We start from the raw sequence: 15718 nt of genomic DNA on the forward strand, positions 1-15718 counted from the left end.
AGATTGTTGAGGTAAAACAATCTGGATTTGTGTAAATGTGATGAGAAATGTTTGAGTTCATATAGAGATCTTCAATAATATTGACCTTTGATTCCAGACTTGACAAATCTGAGCTCAGTTTGACACATTGTTGACATCTCTTCTCAAACTCTAATAGCGACATTGTTGACTCTATTTTGCAGGAGAAACATCTGAGATGCAAGAGTACATGTTTCCATTTGCTCTCCATTTAATATCATTGTTGTCTGAGATAAATAATTGAGATATTACATAGATCTCATCTGTGATTTTTCTTTCTTACAATAGAAATAGAAAATGCTCCTCTTTCCACACATTCCCTCATTACTGGAACATCTGAGCAGCTATGCGTCTTTGAATCCCAAACTGCATGAAATAATATAAGCTGGCACAATAAATATTCATCACGCCCGGACTCCCGCTTCATTTGCATTTCTTTAAATACCGCTATAAGTAATCGGAGCGTTGATAATTGAATAATGGTAATTTATGACTGTTTCTTTTTCGTGTGAATTAAAGTTGGAGGGCAAAGCCGAGTTAAATGCGCACCTAACAGCCGCATTAAACACACCGTCAGGCAGAGACTCGAGGGCGGCGTGTTGGGGAAACCAGACCGAAGCGTGTGCGTGTTTCTTTGGTTCAATAAGGTGTGCCGTCCATACAGATTCACACACTCATATGGATAAGTGCGAGGAATTCAGGAGACCACAGACAGCACTCGGTAATAAAACAGAAATGAGGTCTTTGTGGACCTCGTGCAATACCCGTATCTCACTGTTACAGCGGTGCGGCATGCAATATTCAGCTGATAGCGTTTCTCCATCTTTCTGCGTCTCGCAAACAGCCGGCGGCTACAGCTCCAGATGTGTCGACCCTCTGCACTCTCAGCTTGTTGAAAAGAAACACAAATAATCTCCCTGAATGTGCTCCGCTTTGGCTTGTGATAGCGGCGCGCACGAAAGGCTAAACTCGAGACTCTTGTATCCGTGCCACACGTTCATTGATTCCAAATAGGAAGAGCTGGCGTGTGTATCTCTGTAAGAACCAGGATAAGGATGTTTTGACTGCACTTTTGTATATCTCGGGCTTTGCGCACAAATCTGATTTGGGTCTTGCTGTACTTGAGTACATCGGATCGTCTGGTGGGTTGAATATCGTTTGCTGTGGTCCTCCAAGAATAAAACTATTGACATCCGATCTGCCTGTTTATACTGACACACATTCACAAAATACGATTGTAATCGGATTTGAAACCACATACAAATGTGGTTTAGGTCTGGTTTATAAAAAACACATTTAACGTGGGGTTTTCAGAGCACAAGTATAAAATATGCCCAAAATATTCAACTCGTAATACATGGCAATGTGATCGAACCATCAGAAACGATGTGTTTTCTTTAGATGTCGATGTGAATAAGTGTTGTCTTGACATGAAAATAGGCTTCAGGTGTCACTGAAGATGTCATTTCCAGTAGCTGGTATCTGTCAGGAGAACTGAAGCGCTTTACATACCAATGAATCGTTCTGCTTGTATGTGCAGGAACGAGCTTTTATAGAAAGCCAATTCTGATATCATGTCGTTCTTACCTCTCGAATGTTTTCAAAACTTTTTCAGCTCCATTCTTCAGCGGGTTTAGTGCCGGTTCTTCTGACGCTTGGGTTGCACCTAACGCAAAAATCAAGAAAAACAACTATTGAAAAGGACTGACAGATTTATGTGATATACAATAAAGATTGTAGAAGTTTCTTTTTTGTAGTCACTATAGGGCTGTTCACACTTGAAATCATTAACCACGGGATATTCTTAACCCCAGGTAAACAGAATCCTGGGTTATCTGTTTCACGTTTCACACTGCTTATAATTACTTTTTAAATAATAATGACTAATTATAATTAAATACTGCAGTGTGAAAAGGACTAATGTGACCAATATGGTCCATTTACACCAAAAACACTAACAATAAAGATAACTATAAAATATATATATAGTATCAAATATTATATAAAAAATGTAGCCCACACACAACTGTAGCTATAACAATACAGAGGAATTATATTTTTTCTATTATCGCATATAGAAAAAAGTCTGTGTTTACCTAATATACTGTATGTCTGTATACAGTGCATATTAATTTTCTATTTATAAACACAAAAACATACACATGCATGAATATATATTGAGGGAATATTTACATGTATTTAATTATATTTACTAATAATTGAAAACGTTTATACATTTTTATATTTTGTATTTATGTATGTGTATGTGTTTATAATTACAAAATTAATATGCACAGTATACAGACATATATTATGCAAACAAACTTTTATTCTGGATGCCATTTAATCGTGACAGCCCTAACTGAATACAGTTCTTAGTGTGAACAAACAGATCTTTTTAGAAATTTCAGCTTTATGTTGTGATTTTTGGTCCATCTTAAAACAGGTTTTTCATTTTCATACAATACTTTTTGACCTCAACAATGAAACAAATTGAGCCTTCTGGTCACTTACGTTACTCTGATATAAATCACAGTCTGATATATATATATCACACAAAACCAAGGCCTCCGCCTTCCCTTTTAAAACGTTACAGAAAACTGCTGTTGAGCCCTCAAATTCCCTTTTGCTATTTTAATCTCTAACAGAAAGGTCAAAAGCGTTTCTTCTGTTGCTCTATCAGTAACTGTTTTTCCTCTCACTTTATATTTCCTCTCATCCCTCTATACCAGGCCGTAGACAAGCCCGAGCCTCCTCAGGGACACGGTTTCCACGACAACCAGCCAGCGGGCGGACATGATTCCCGGTCCTGACGGGGCGCTTTAATTCGAGACTACCCAATCATAACAGCTGAGAGCCGAGAGAGGTCCCATAAGGCTGTGGGGCAGGGAGGATGGGCTTCGCCTGCCAAGACGAGCGAAGGGCCGCGCTGGGAATTAGTTTAATGTACGACATTTATTCTCTGTGCGCGCACACGCTGCTATGTTACCACTCCTGACACTCCCTTACTCAGATGCTTCATTAATCAGGCTGAATATAGCATAGCTCTGAGGTAACGCTAGCACTAGCCCGCCGGGGGATGTGACAGTACATTAGCCTCCGTGTTTAAAGAGGACGGTGGTCCGAGAAGTTGTAAAATAATACACAATCCTATCGAAACACAGGATAGGGTCGCGCTCTCCGACGCAAGTTAATAATGGTCTGAATGTGGCTGCTCTTCTCAGAGCCTCTCCAGCAAACTGGCACTGGAAACGGTCACCGTGGCGACAGATGGTGGAGCATCATGGTGCAGGGTAAATTGGGAGACATGATGAAAAACAGCAGAACGACTCGCTCGCTCTTTCAGACGCAGGAACGTGACAGGAAGGGAGTGAGGTACTTCCGACGCTCCGCTGTTTGAGGCTGTTTTTAATCTGGAAAATTCATTTTTAAATTATTAAGTGACGACGAAACCAATGTGAGAAATTCAAGTTAAATATTATATGATATTCAGCAGTATACTGTAGATACATAACGCATTATTCAAAATCATTTATTTTATAATGCCTTAAAATAAAATTTGTAATCCAATGCTTTTTCTTTTATATGTGGACAGTTGACAAATAGACCATCCAATGGCGTGACGGCAAACATTTTGAAAAAAAAAACAACGAAGATAAATCTCTCTTACGCTATTTTATATAAATTGTATTTATAATATAAAATATTTTATTATTAACAGTTTGTTTTCTAAATGTTTGCTACACCATAAGAAACATGTACAGGATGGTATATTTGTCAACGAACCATATTATACTATTTTTATTTGACAAATGTTCATACATTAAGTGTGTACCTTTATAGAGTATATATATAACACAAGATACATATACTGTATAAAAATAAAAAAATGTGTGCTTGATAAAAAAATCAAAAAGAATACTTTGAATGTACGGTGAATAAAGATTTTTAGCATTTGTACATTTTTCAATACAATTTGAGTACATTCTCCACCCACATTCTTATTCCTGTAATTCAAAAATATTGATTTTTACATTACAGTAGCAAAAATCTTGGGTGATTTTTTAAGTTACTCTGAAAAAGTAATTAATTACTAGTTACTAATTACTAATTTAATAGTGTAATTAGATTACTTTACAAATTACTATCCCAAAAAGTATTTAAATACTTATTACTAATTACTTTCCATATCCTATATCAACCTTGATTAGTTACTATAAGTGATTCAATGATAGACATGAAACGGCTTTTAATTCATTCAAATAACTAATATTAAACTACATAAAGTAGTATTATTAACAGACCAAAGCATTACAAATGTGAGAATTATACATTAACGCACAGATTTCAAAGTTAGACTTTTGATGTAAATTCCACAATTGCACACACATACTGTACTGTATATTACACAAAGTATTTAGTTTAATTACATCAGAAGTAACTGTAATTAAATTACAGAAAAAATTGAGTAATCCCTTACTTTACTTTTCCAAGGGGAAAGTAATTAAATTACAGTAACTAATTACTTTGTAACTAGTTACACCCAACACGGCACGTTAGTATTGAAACCAAAATTTTAATGAACATCAAACAGGCCTCATTTTCAATTCGATTTTTTTATTTGAGGTAGCCTCTAAGATTCACCCAAAAATACTGTAAAAAAAACATAATTTATTATAACTTTTGTATAATCATTCACAACAATTCAAAAACAAATTTTCATTTGTACTTTAAGGCATTATATAATATGTCTAATGTATTCTATACAAGCTTCAATTGAAATGACACATAAGTATTCTTTCATCTAACTCTAAAGGTGTACGTTTCATCACACAGTATAAACACAAGCCATAGCGACTGAATTACAGCACACACATGTGAAAACAAATCTGCAGTAAATGTGCCGGCGACACTGAGAGGATTTCAGAGATGACATTGAGCTGAAGCCCCAGAGGTCACAGCACAATGAAGACCAGACTGATTCAGTTACTGGATAAATAGATCACACACATGAGTCAGAGAGAGGTTACGGCCATCATTCCTCGATCTGAGTTCACAGGAATGTTTCCATCAGACACACAAGCATGTCGTACCGCTGCTAAAATACAGTCATACCTGGAAACAGACTACAGATGAGATCTGAAATCGAAAGTTTGTTAAAAAGTTCAAATGTTACCCAAAACTCTTCCATTAGATGCCCTCTTGGACAGACAAGTCCCATCCATTAAAAATGACCAGCCGTCCGTAAAGGCAAAATAATAATTATTGCAAGGCCTGCCAAATGAAAGAGGCCGTGTTCTTGTGCTCGGTAAGAGCCAATCTGGATCCGAGAGCATCAGACAGATGTGCCCTCCAAACTCCAGATCTTAAGTACCGAATAACCCCGGCCGCGTCAGAACTGGGGACTGCAATGATCGGACTCATTATGGAGCTCTGCAAATGTGCAAATTAATTATTTGTTTGTTTTTTAATCAACGTAATTTCATTGCCCTTCGTCGTCATTGTGACATCGGGCAGAACGCTTCGGCCACAGATGTGTCCCAACCAGCGGACTGGACGAGTCGGATTAATGACGATAAATCAGTCGGGCACACCTGTTTATGAGCCATCGTCCAGCCAAAAGATCCCATCTCTCATCTCCTCAAACCCTGGAAAGCTTTTTAGCTGCCCGCACGGATCTCTGCATCTGTGGACCACATCTCATCATTTCTCATCCGAGATGCTGACCAGAGGCTGATTTACTTTGAACTATTTAAATCAAATAAAATATAGCCCTAAATATTATTTGAAAAACTTAAACAAAATGAAAATTAGAAATGTTCCATCAGGAATAAATTGAAGTTGAGGCACTGAAATTATTAACTGAAAAGAAATAAAAACTAAACTAAAACTTAAAGAATATCAACATAAAAAATAAGCAAATAAATAATAAACTGACAAGAGCACTTAACGTTAAAGTTGCTAAAAAATTTAACTAAACTTGACATACGATCTAAAAATAGAAAAACAAAAGCTAATTCATAAAACATAACAAAGTTGTTGTGAATTCCCCATATAATGCTCATATTCTTTTAATCTTAATTTTCTTAATCTTCATTTTTAGATTTCATTCTATTTTTATTTCTACTTTAATTTTTGAAAGTATATCATTTTTATTGACATACTGTACCATGCATTTCACTACAAGTTGTACTGTATATGGTTGTGATCACTAATACTTGATTAAATTGATTAAAATTCACATATTTGTTGGTATACTGTATAACGGTGACATTAACTCTATCATAATTTACACGACTGAAGTTTGAATAATTCACATCAATTTTTTTATATAGACTATCCGCAAGAACTGTGGGCCTAAAAAGTTGTTTCAGAAGTTAGCATGGACTACTTGGTTACCATGGAGACGAGCGTCCATGAACAGCATGCTCGAGATGAGTGATGTGCTGCCCCCAATTCGCCTACTTATACTATGAACTAAAAGTATGTACTGTTTTTGTTATGGAAAAGTATATACATCTTAGTGTGTAGCAAAACAATATGCACGCACTGGGACATACTAACAGGAAACGGAAGTGGCAGTTGTTGCCTAGACAACATTGTGGCCATTAACTGTCACACACATCAAAATACAGCTCTTCTTTCCATTTAAGTATTTATTCATTTATTGTTTCATATGTAATGTTAATACTATAGTTATATTTATTAATTTAGTGACGAATCAGTTATTTAATTTTATTAATGCAATGGAGCGTCACTAAACTCCGCCTACTCACGGTGAGTTGTGGGTAATATCAGCCGTGCATTCTGCACTTCGAATGTCTACCGGAAGTAGTAGACCGTCCAGGAATCTTTGGAATACTATTTTCAACATACTACGATTTGGGACGTACTTACCCAGATAGTACACTCCATCTGGTTTACGTCTATTTGACATCTGCATTTACATCTGCAAGACATCTGCAATACGTCTCGGAGACGTCTGTAATACGTCTGCTGTGTAAAAACATCTGCTAAACATCTTAGAAAGAGCAGCTTTACATCCATTCTAAATCATAAACACCTTACAGACATCTTCTAGATATCTATATGACGTCTGACAGCAGACGTCGCCGAGACGTATTGCAGATGAGCAAACGATGTATTGCAGATGTCTTGCAGATGTAAATGCAGACGTCAAATAGACGTAAGCCAGATGGAGAGTGCTATCAGGGTATTCTACTTTCGAATATTATTTAGGACGGACAGTATGCGGATTGGGCCACAGCAAGGCTGTCTGTAAAAAAACACTTGTAAACTTTCGTTATGTTTTATGTCAAAGTTTGAAAATAAACTCTTGTAAAACTCCACAGTTTTTTGGAAAATAACATTCCGGCGATATTGAACAGAACTGCCGGATTAAACTGGACAAAACCGTTTACATTTGACATTATTTGCGTGTCAGCATGAAATGAATCAAAGCTTTCTTATGAATAAACAGCATGAATATAATCTGCGTTTATCCCGGGCTACTGGAGGGGACGGCTGGATTGGAGAAAAATCATTTACTTTATTATTACCAAGATGCTATGTTGCAGGATTTGCACCGTGGCTTTGACCTCCAGAACGTCGGACCAGAACATCGGCAAAGCCCGGATCATCCACGCTAATCCATACTCATTAGAAATGAGCCGCATGATATCGCAGCACCGTCTATAACCCCCCCCCTCCAACCCCGCCGCAGATAAATAACGGCTTTGCTTGCAAATTAAAAAATTTACTACAGATCAGCACGTAAGCAACGGCTCTGTAAATAACACACACACGCACAAAAGCCGGGAAAGAAGCTATAATGATGATTGCACCGACAACATCTGATTATCTCTGAGAGAGACACCGGCATTTGTCCAATCACGCGCTGCGCTTGCGGGAACCAAGGGCCTTTTATCAAAATGAGAGTTTATCGACGCTCGATGCATTGAAATGCGGCCCGCTCTTACCCACTAACAGGCCACGCGGCCGTATTTGATCATCTTCCAAGAGATTGACAACCCGAATAACAATATCAAGAAACACGGGCATCTCACACTAAATATTTGGACAAAGAAACACGTCGGGGAATTAATTCTCAAGTGCGCGGTTGGGATGGGATTGGCTTTCTAAGTCTTCAATAATCTGACTTCATACAAACAGAATGTGTCAAAAGGGATTATGATGTTTTTAGTAAAGATCCTCGTGAAAGTCGTTCAAATTTGACTTCTGTATGATTGATGATGCAATTGTAACATTATGAAGATGATTCAGGGAATGAATCAGGCCGGTCCTGATGCTGCGGGGCTTCCAGCAGGTTTCAGGAGTCAGATGGGATGTTCATTGTTAGTTAATGTTAGCGAAAGCATTTACTGATGTTAATGAATAAAAAAAACGTAATCTCTCACAAACTGGACAAATTGGACAAAACATAACACAAACGCATCGGTGGTTTCCTTTAAAGCACACCAAAATATTCCTTTCAAAGCATATCTTAAATACATTTCTGCTCAGCTATCCCCTATAGATGTGATCCGTTTTCCTGTGCAAATTAAAAATTTAAACCCATTTAGCAAAGGTGCCCGGAGTAACCCTAAGATATCCGAATCTCGACTGTGAATCTGTGTGAATAATGGCTGTAGTTACTTCGGGCTTAGACAAAGAAAGTAGATATGAATCTACCTCAACTCTAATTGAGTTATAGAGCGTTTTATTGCCAAACTCCTCTCAGATCCCATTATGAAAATATACAGCCCAGACTGCAAACAAATAGAGCCATTACTTACACAGAAGCGGGAGGGCGGTGGAATTCATTTGAATGCGCGGCGCGTCGAAAACCTCCTCAGTCATTTCTAACTGAACAAAGCGTCACGCACAACTCCCAAAGTAGGACAACTTGAAGAGGACTCTGGCTCGGCGAGAGCACTGGTGCCGGGTTCAAAGTGTGAACGCCGAGTGCTTTCTCTCTGATCATGTGTGACAGCCTGGTGAGGGGAAACTACAAAGTGTGCAGAGAATGAGTCTGGGAAGATCTGAAATCCAACCAGCAAATGAGGAAGTCAATGTCATGTAAATGAAATATGAATTAATATTATTCATATACAGAATGAGGCCAGATGGCATCATCCTAATCCCCTGAATGTTAAGAGAAACTATAACATATACTGTATAAAAACAGTGTTAAAGGAATTCCCATCTTGGCTCTTACTGGCTCAAGTCATCCATTTCTAAAACACGTTAAAATGAAAATTTTAGTTTTGTAAGAAAATAAACTGATTTGTTGGCACAATTACTGTATATTGTTTTCCACATATAAATTTAAACTTAAATTGTTAATGTTGCATTAAGGCAAAGCACCAACGCACGGTTGACATACACATTAAAAATGAACAGTTTATTTCAGGTTATTCATTTAATTTTTGGTTAATTACTTATCGATTTGTTTTAAAGGGGTAATATGACACGGCTAAAATGAATATTATCGTTTGTTTTAGATGTTAAGCAATGTGTATAGACGATTTAAGGTTCAAAAATGATGTATTTTCCACATACCGTGCATCTTTTGTTCTGACACTTTCATTTTTGCAATTTTACGACGTGACTAATGCATGCAAGGGCAATTTATAATACACCAAAGACACAGAAAAACACGTATTCGCCGCCATATGACCCCTTTAACTATCAAATGTATTTTTTAATTAATATTAATGATATTGAATCAATAATTTAAAAATATTTAGCAATAAATAAATAAATGAATTAAGAAATATTTAAAATGACGATTTAATAACATTAATATAAATAAATAAATAAATAAATGTAATTGTTTATTTCTTTATTTATATTAATTTCATTTAATCAATATTCTTTAAAGATTTATTTTTTATTAATATTAATATATTGAAATAAAGAATTCATTAAATTATTAAATATTCTCTTTAATAAAAACAATGGAATTTGTTAATAACAATATTTACATTTAAAATAATACGTTACCTTAAGATTTATTTTAGAATTTTATATAAATCATATAAATTAAACATTACCATATTTATAAATTAGTACAGAAATTATTTTAGAATTTAAAATGAATTATTACTGTAATTATTTACTTAAAATTAGATTTTGAAAGTATTAGCATATCACTTTCATAAAATCTCTCATTTCTCTTCACGTTAATGTCACAGCGTTCAGTAGTGACCTCTCCGGGCCGCTAATAAATGAAAGCGCACGTGTTCGACTTTCAAGATACAGTCAAGTGCAGCGTTAGCTTCTAGCGTCCTGGCACGATAGCATCTCTGAGCGAATTCATTAGAGCGCTTGAAAGGAAAGAGGCAGCGCAGACCCGACAGAAAGAGCGAGATGGTGGCGATAACGCTGTCTTTGAGTAAAACAGAAAGGTCTTTCGATGGGCAGGGTCGCAGGGAGGCTGCCTCTTCTCTGGAATATGTCTGGCCGGATTAAACTAATCAAAACATGAATCGACTGAAAGCGCCAGCCGCTCGGGGTGGGATCATTAGGAAAGAGGTGAAGGGAGATGCGTTTCCCACACCCTCACCCAACCCATTGATTTGGTTTAGGGATACTTCATTCAGTACGCTTTCACACGCTCTATCTACATTTCCGCCACACGCTAACGTCTAGTCTAGGCCAAACAGTGAAGCCTACAGGGGGATGTGCGATCGGCGCAGGGGTTTGAATGAGAATAGACTGTCCTGGGAATATGGTTTAAGAGCTTACAGCAAGAAAATACGCAACTAGGCTTTAGGCAGACAGTCCATTAGCCGGCACATCGGTTAAAGTCATCAGCGCACATTAAGACCGGCGTCAGCATTCTAGTGAGCGGAAGGGCTGCGGATGAAGGACGTGCTTATAATACCCATGCATTTTTATTAATGGGGTTGCGAGATGAGGTGCATTGTGGGAAACACTGAGAATAAAATACCAGAAATCTGAACAGAAAATTGAACAGAATGAATCATAAACACTTGATATAGCAGATTGTAGTAAGGGATGTCCCACCATTGACTTGTAGATGTAGATACAGAACGATTAACCATGTCATTTAATTTCTGATTTGAAATACATTGCAAATTGTAAATAGATGATGTAAATGTATTTCAAAATGCAATTGAAACATTTTAGACGTTTTGGTCTCAATTCTCCATTTCCTAACACTCAAAAGCAAGGCACGTTTTCCTTCTAGTTTCGCTTCTGTCACGTTCTCCAGCCTCCACCTTCCCAGAATTCCACTTAAACATTTGTATCCATCACTGTTTACTCAACATGCACTTAAACAAAGCAAAGTGGAGGGAAACTCACTTAAAAGACAGCGCAGGCTAACAGCTAACATCACCATAACCAAGCAATTCATCCAAATTCAATTTCGGCCTGATTTAAAACGACCACAGCAAACATGTGAAGCAAGGCTTTTATGGGAATTGATCTTTTCTTTCCATGTTGTGTCCGGCAAGGCTCTAGGTGATCTGCATTCCGGTCCAACGCCCGACATTCCCGCTAAAAACCGCACTCACTTTCTGTCATGCCGTGAAATATATGTCGCCCTAACACTAAAAGTCAGCTAGAAAAATACAGTTCAACTTTAAGTTACGAAACCATACGCCACTTTCACTCAAACCTGATGGCGACTCACCAAGATTTATGGAAGACATGAGGTGTCGTGACAAAAAGCTGAAACTTTTACTCTCTATCGCCATCTCTGTTTGAAACATATAATTGCACCTTACTTTTTTATTTCATTAGTCAAATGACAACATGAAGGCATTTACAAATGCTGCAACCATTTTCTCAAACGGAATAAGTTTGCACAGCAACACAAAAGCCTCCGTTATCATCTTATTCAGCACACAAACGCAACTTACATCCCAACAAAACTCACATCACAAAAGTCAATTTTCAGCTGATCTGCATCTATCCTTCCATTCTTCATTCAACCCCACACAATAAGCCTTTTTTGAGAACTGCGTTCTAATGCATCCCCGATCATCAAAAAACAATCAACTCTGGGTCACCATGAAGGTTGTCGCCGCTAATATGTGCTTACGAGTCTCTCGGCTAGCTCAATTACAAGTTTCCCTCAAGGGAAAAGCTCCAAATATCCGCAGACGGGGCATCGCGCGGGGTCTATGGAGGGTGGTGTCTGAGATTTAAGCAGAGGTGTTCGACTTTAACAGACGCCACAGGCACAGATAAAAGGATTATATTCCTATTATCTGCCCCAGGAGGGCATTAGACCGGCCCCAGAAACAGAGTTGAGAGGGCAGGACCTTGCCCTCAGTTATGACACAATAACAGAGACTGCGTCCACTTCTGGCACAGAGGACAGGACGGAGGTCAAAAGCGACGAGCGCTATGGCCTTCCAATTCTCCTTGGAGAGCGCGGGTCTGCTTTCAACACCTACTCATCAAGAGCGCTAGCATGCTAGTTCCTTCTCCGGCTAAATCTACAGGAAGCAAAGCAGATGAGGATGAGATGGATGCTATTAGCCCGTGGACAGGATTTTTTTTTATCACCTATTGATGTCAGAGAAAGTTCATTTCACTGTTACCTCTTGCACTTTCAGTTTAGCGCTCGGCTAGGCACGTCTCAGCTGGGGCCTACGGGGATTGTGGGTAATTAGTCTTTCTGTTGGAATTCAGCAGTCAAACAGATTTTTGGAACATCATTTCAAGTAGGTCTGTTTTGAAAGGTATTACACTATTCTACAATGTTATTGCTAGAATTGGCCTAGTTGTAATTGTGCTGAAGATATAAAAGGACAGAATATTGTGGAACATTGTCAAATATTGTTGAAAATTACGATTAATGTGCCAAAGACAACACCAATTGTCAATTGTACTGCTACTTTTCGCCTCACGCATAGTGCGCAGTAAGCACAGTACTAAAACTATTAAAGCATTTTTGTTCATTAAAATCAAATAAAATATAAGCCTAAATATAATTTGTAAAAATTCAACTTATCAAAAACTGTTAAACAAAAAATGTTACCTGAAAAAACTTAAATAAAAATAAATTAAATCTAAACATAATAAACTAAAATAAATTAAATAATGAATATTATTAATGAATATTATAATCAATAGTAGAATAATATAATATAATAATTATTGCTTAAAAATGTGGCTAAATTATCATGAAAAATAGAATATTTATACAAATATAAAAATAACCTATTTCGAAATGTAAAGAAAACTACACTCACAAACCTCTATTAGATGAGGAAATCCACAAAAAGGTCAATGGAATTTTTTTACTTCTGACTGTTTCTGCTTTCACTGGTCCAGAGGAACACGAAGACCACCTCTTGTGAAATTGCTTCAAACCTGGATGCTTCTGAAGAATGGACCACTGACTGTAACTAATATCATTGAGGGCCTCATACAGAGATATCCATATCAGGCGTACAAGATGTAATTCCTGTCAATCAGGAAAGCATGAAGCGTATGAGCGGGTCAAAAACTTTGGAGAGGTCACACAGCTGTGTGGCATAAAGCAAGAGAGACGTTTCATGCCTTGAAAAATCATTTGGTGAATGCTTTCATTCAGAGTAAAGGGACTGTTCACCCAAAAATAAAACTTCTGTCATCATTTATTCAGCCTCATGTCATTCAAAACCTGTATGTGACTGTTTTTTCAGTGGAACTCAAAAGAAGATATTTTGAGAAACGTCTCCGTGGTTTTATGTTCATAAGATGGAAGTCAATGGGGTTCAGTGTTGTTTGGTTATCAACGTTCTTCAAAATGCCTTCTTTTGGGTTCTGTAGAAGTGAGAAAGCCAAACAGGTTTGACTTGACATGAGGAAGAATAAATTATGAAAGAACTCTCATTTTTGTCTGAACTGTCCCCTGCTTTCAAGATATACATTTTTTCACCAAAAAGCCAGACGGTGCAAAACTCCAGCACCACGAGGAAATTAAACAGGACAAAATTTTAACAAAACAATCACAGTGAAATCTTTTTGCATAACAGAGATTGACAGTCATAAATTTGACTTGACATTTAGATTAAGATCACCTCAAAGTCTAAAAACATTCATTTCCAGTGTTCCCAAAAGTAGATTTTCACTTCCTCTTCTCATATTTTCTTCCCAAACTGTGTCCTTACTAAGATGTTTGACCCCTCTTCCAGTCGACCTCCTCCGACCCCCTCAACTCTTTAACATCACACACGCACATGCGCACGCATGCACACACATGAGCGCTTACTCTTGAGCAGTCAATATTTTCCAGAGGACCACCTCCCACGGGACACAGCAGGCAATCTGTTGAGACTAAGGGCCCGTGGAATGAAAGAGACCGTGATTGCGTTCGACCGACTCTTAAAAAGATGTCATACATCAAACGACACAACAGATAAAACGCCATCCCGGGCGAGTTAATCAGCCGAGTGCTTTCACAGACACACAAACATTTGTCTCAATATTATGGACGAGGCCTCTGTCAGGCACCTCCATTAAAATGCAGCACTTTAAATAACTTTGTTTAACTTAGACGACAACATGACGGCAAAACACAATTGATTATATATATTCACGATCTGCATCTATTTTTTATATTTGGACCTGTCTGTCCCTTTTCTGCAAACGCAAACAAAAAAAACGACGTTTGCATTTGGTATTTGTATTAAATGTTTTCTCTAGTTTACGGACTAAAACAAGACTAATACAAAACATTTGTACCAATTAATACAAAATTCTGAAAATTGAAAATAATTTTTAAAGTTAAATTATATAATCAAGTTTCCCATTTTTTCTGGGAAAAGAAAACGTCACTTTTCCTGTATCGCCGGTCTTTGCTATCCGAATCATCCTAAAACTTTCATCATACATTTTTGAAGTATTAAAATCATTCAAACCATTGCGATTTTTTGTGTATTTAAACATATAAAAGATTAAGTATTTAACCAATCAAGAATTAGTCAACCAATCACTTTCCAGTGCTTTAGAGAACAGGAAGTTGTCCCTTCACTATTCTCTAAAATTCCTGTTTTTACTTCCTGTTCTCTAAAATGGCCACATGAAAAAAAACACAATCTCACGGCAAAACGTAACTATTTTACGATGTGGCTAATTTTGGCTAATTCGTATGAATTTGTACGATCACATTCGTACATTTTAGTAGGATTTGCTTTCGCGTCAGTGATGTAATGCTGGGTTCCACGCTCTTTATTACTCGAGGGAAAAGTTAGTTATTTTCACGAAATGAGTGTCGCGAAATGACAAATATTTTCAACCTTCGCGGAAGACGATATTGATGCGTGTTCGCGTCTGTACGCGTCTTTACATCGACTTTCTATGTAATTTACTCGCGCAAAACGCTTAATTCGCGTTTGGTGTGAACCCAGCGTTAGAGTTAGGTGCTTCAGTATTGCTTTTTTCTAGTAATCGTGTGTTTTTGTACGATTCACAACATACAAATTCATATGAATAAGCCACCTCGTAAAATAGTTACGAATTCCCGTGAGATCAGCTTGTAAAAAACTCCATCAAAAACAACCATCCAGCAAGCCGGAATTTGTACATCAGACCTCATTCGACAATAAACAGCCCTCGATTTTGGGTTGTTATGAGCGACTGCGCTTTAATCACACGGCGATAAGACATGATCGGGCTCTTTTTCCTCGTCCTAACATGATTGATTAAGAGCTGGTTTTTGGTACAAGCTGAGATT

At 37.4% G+C, this 15718-nt stretch overlaps 1 protein-coding gene across 17 annotated transcripts in view; it reads right to left on the bottom strand.

The window, feature by feature from the left end:
- The window catches only part of ptprsa (protein tyrosine phosphatase receptor type Sa), a 163830-nt gene that overhangs the window by 127858 nt on the left and 20254 nt on the right, over positions 1-15718 (bottom strand). For 16 of the 17 annotated variants that reach the window (XM_057325750.1, XM_057325744.1, XM_057325751.1 and 13 more), the window contains exon 2: positions 1606-1684. The exons of the other annotated variant lie outside the window; for it this stretch is intronic. The gene's annotated coding sequence lies outside the window, so the exon portion shown is untranslated. The remainder of the gene's footprint in view (positions 1-1605; positions 1685-15718) is intronic. 17 annotated transcript variants of the gene reach the window in all.

Source organism: Triplophysa rosa, linkage group LG25 (assembly GCF_024868665.1).
Source record: "Triplophysa rosa linkage group LG25, Trosa_1v2, whole genome shotgun sequence".
Taxonomy (NCBI): Eukaryota; Metazoa; Chordata; class Actinopteri; order Cypriniformes; family Nemacheilidae; genus Triplophysa; species Triplophysa rosa.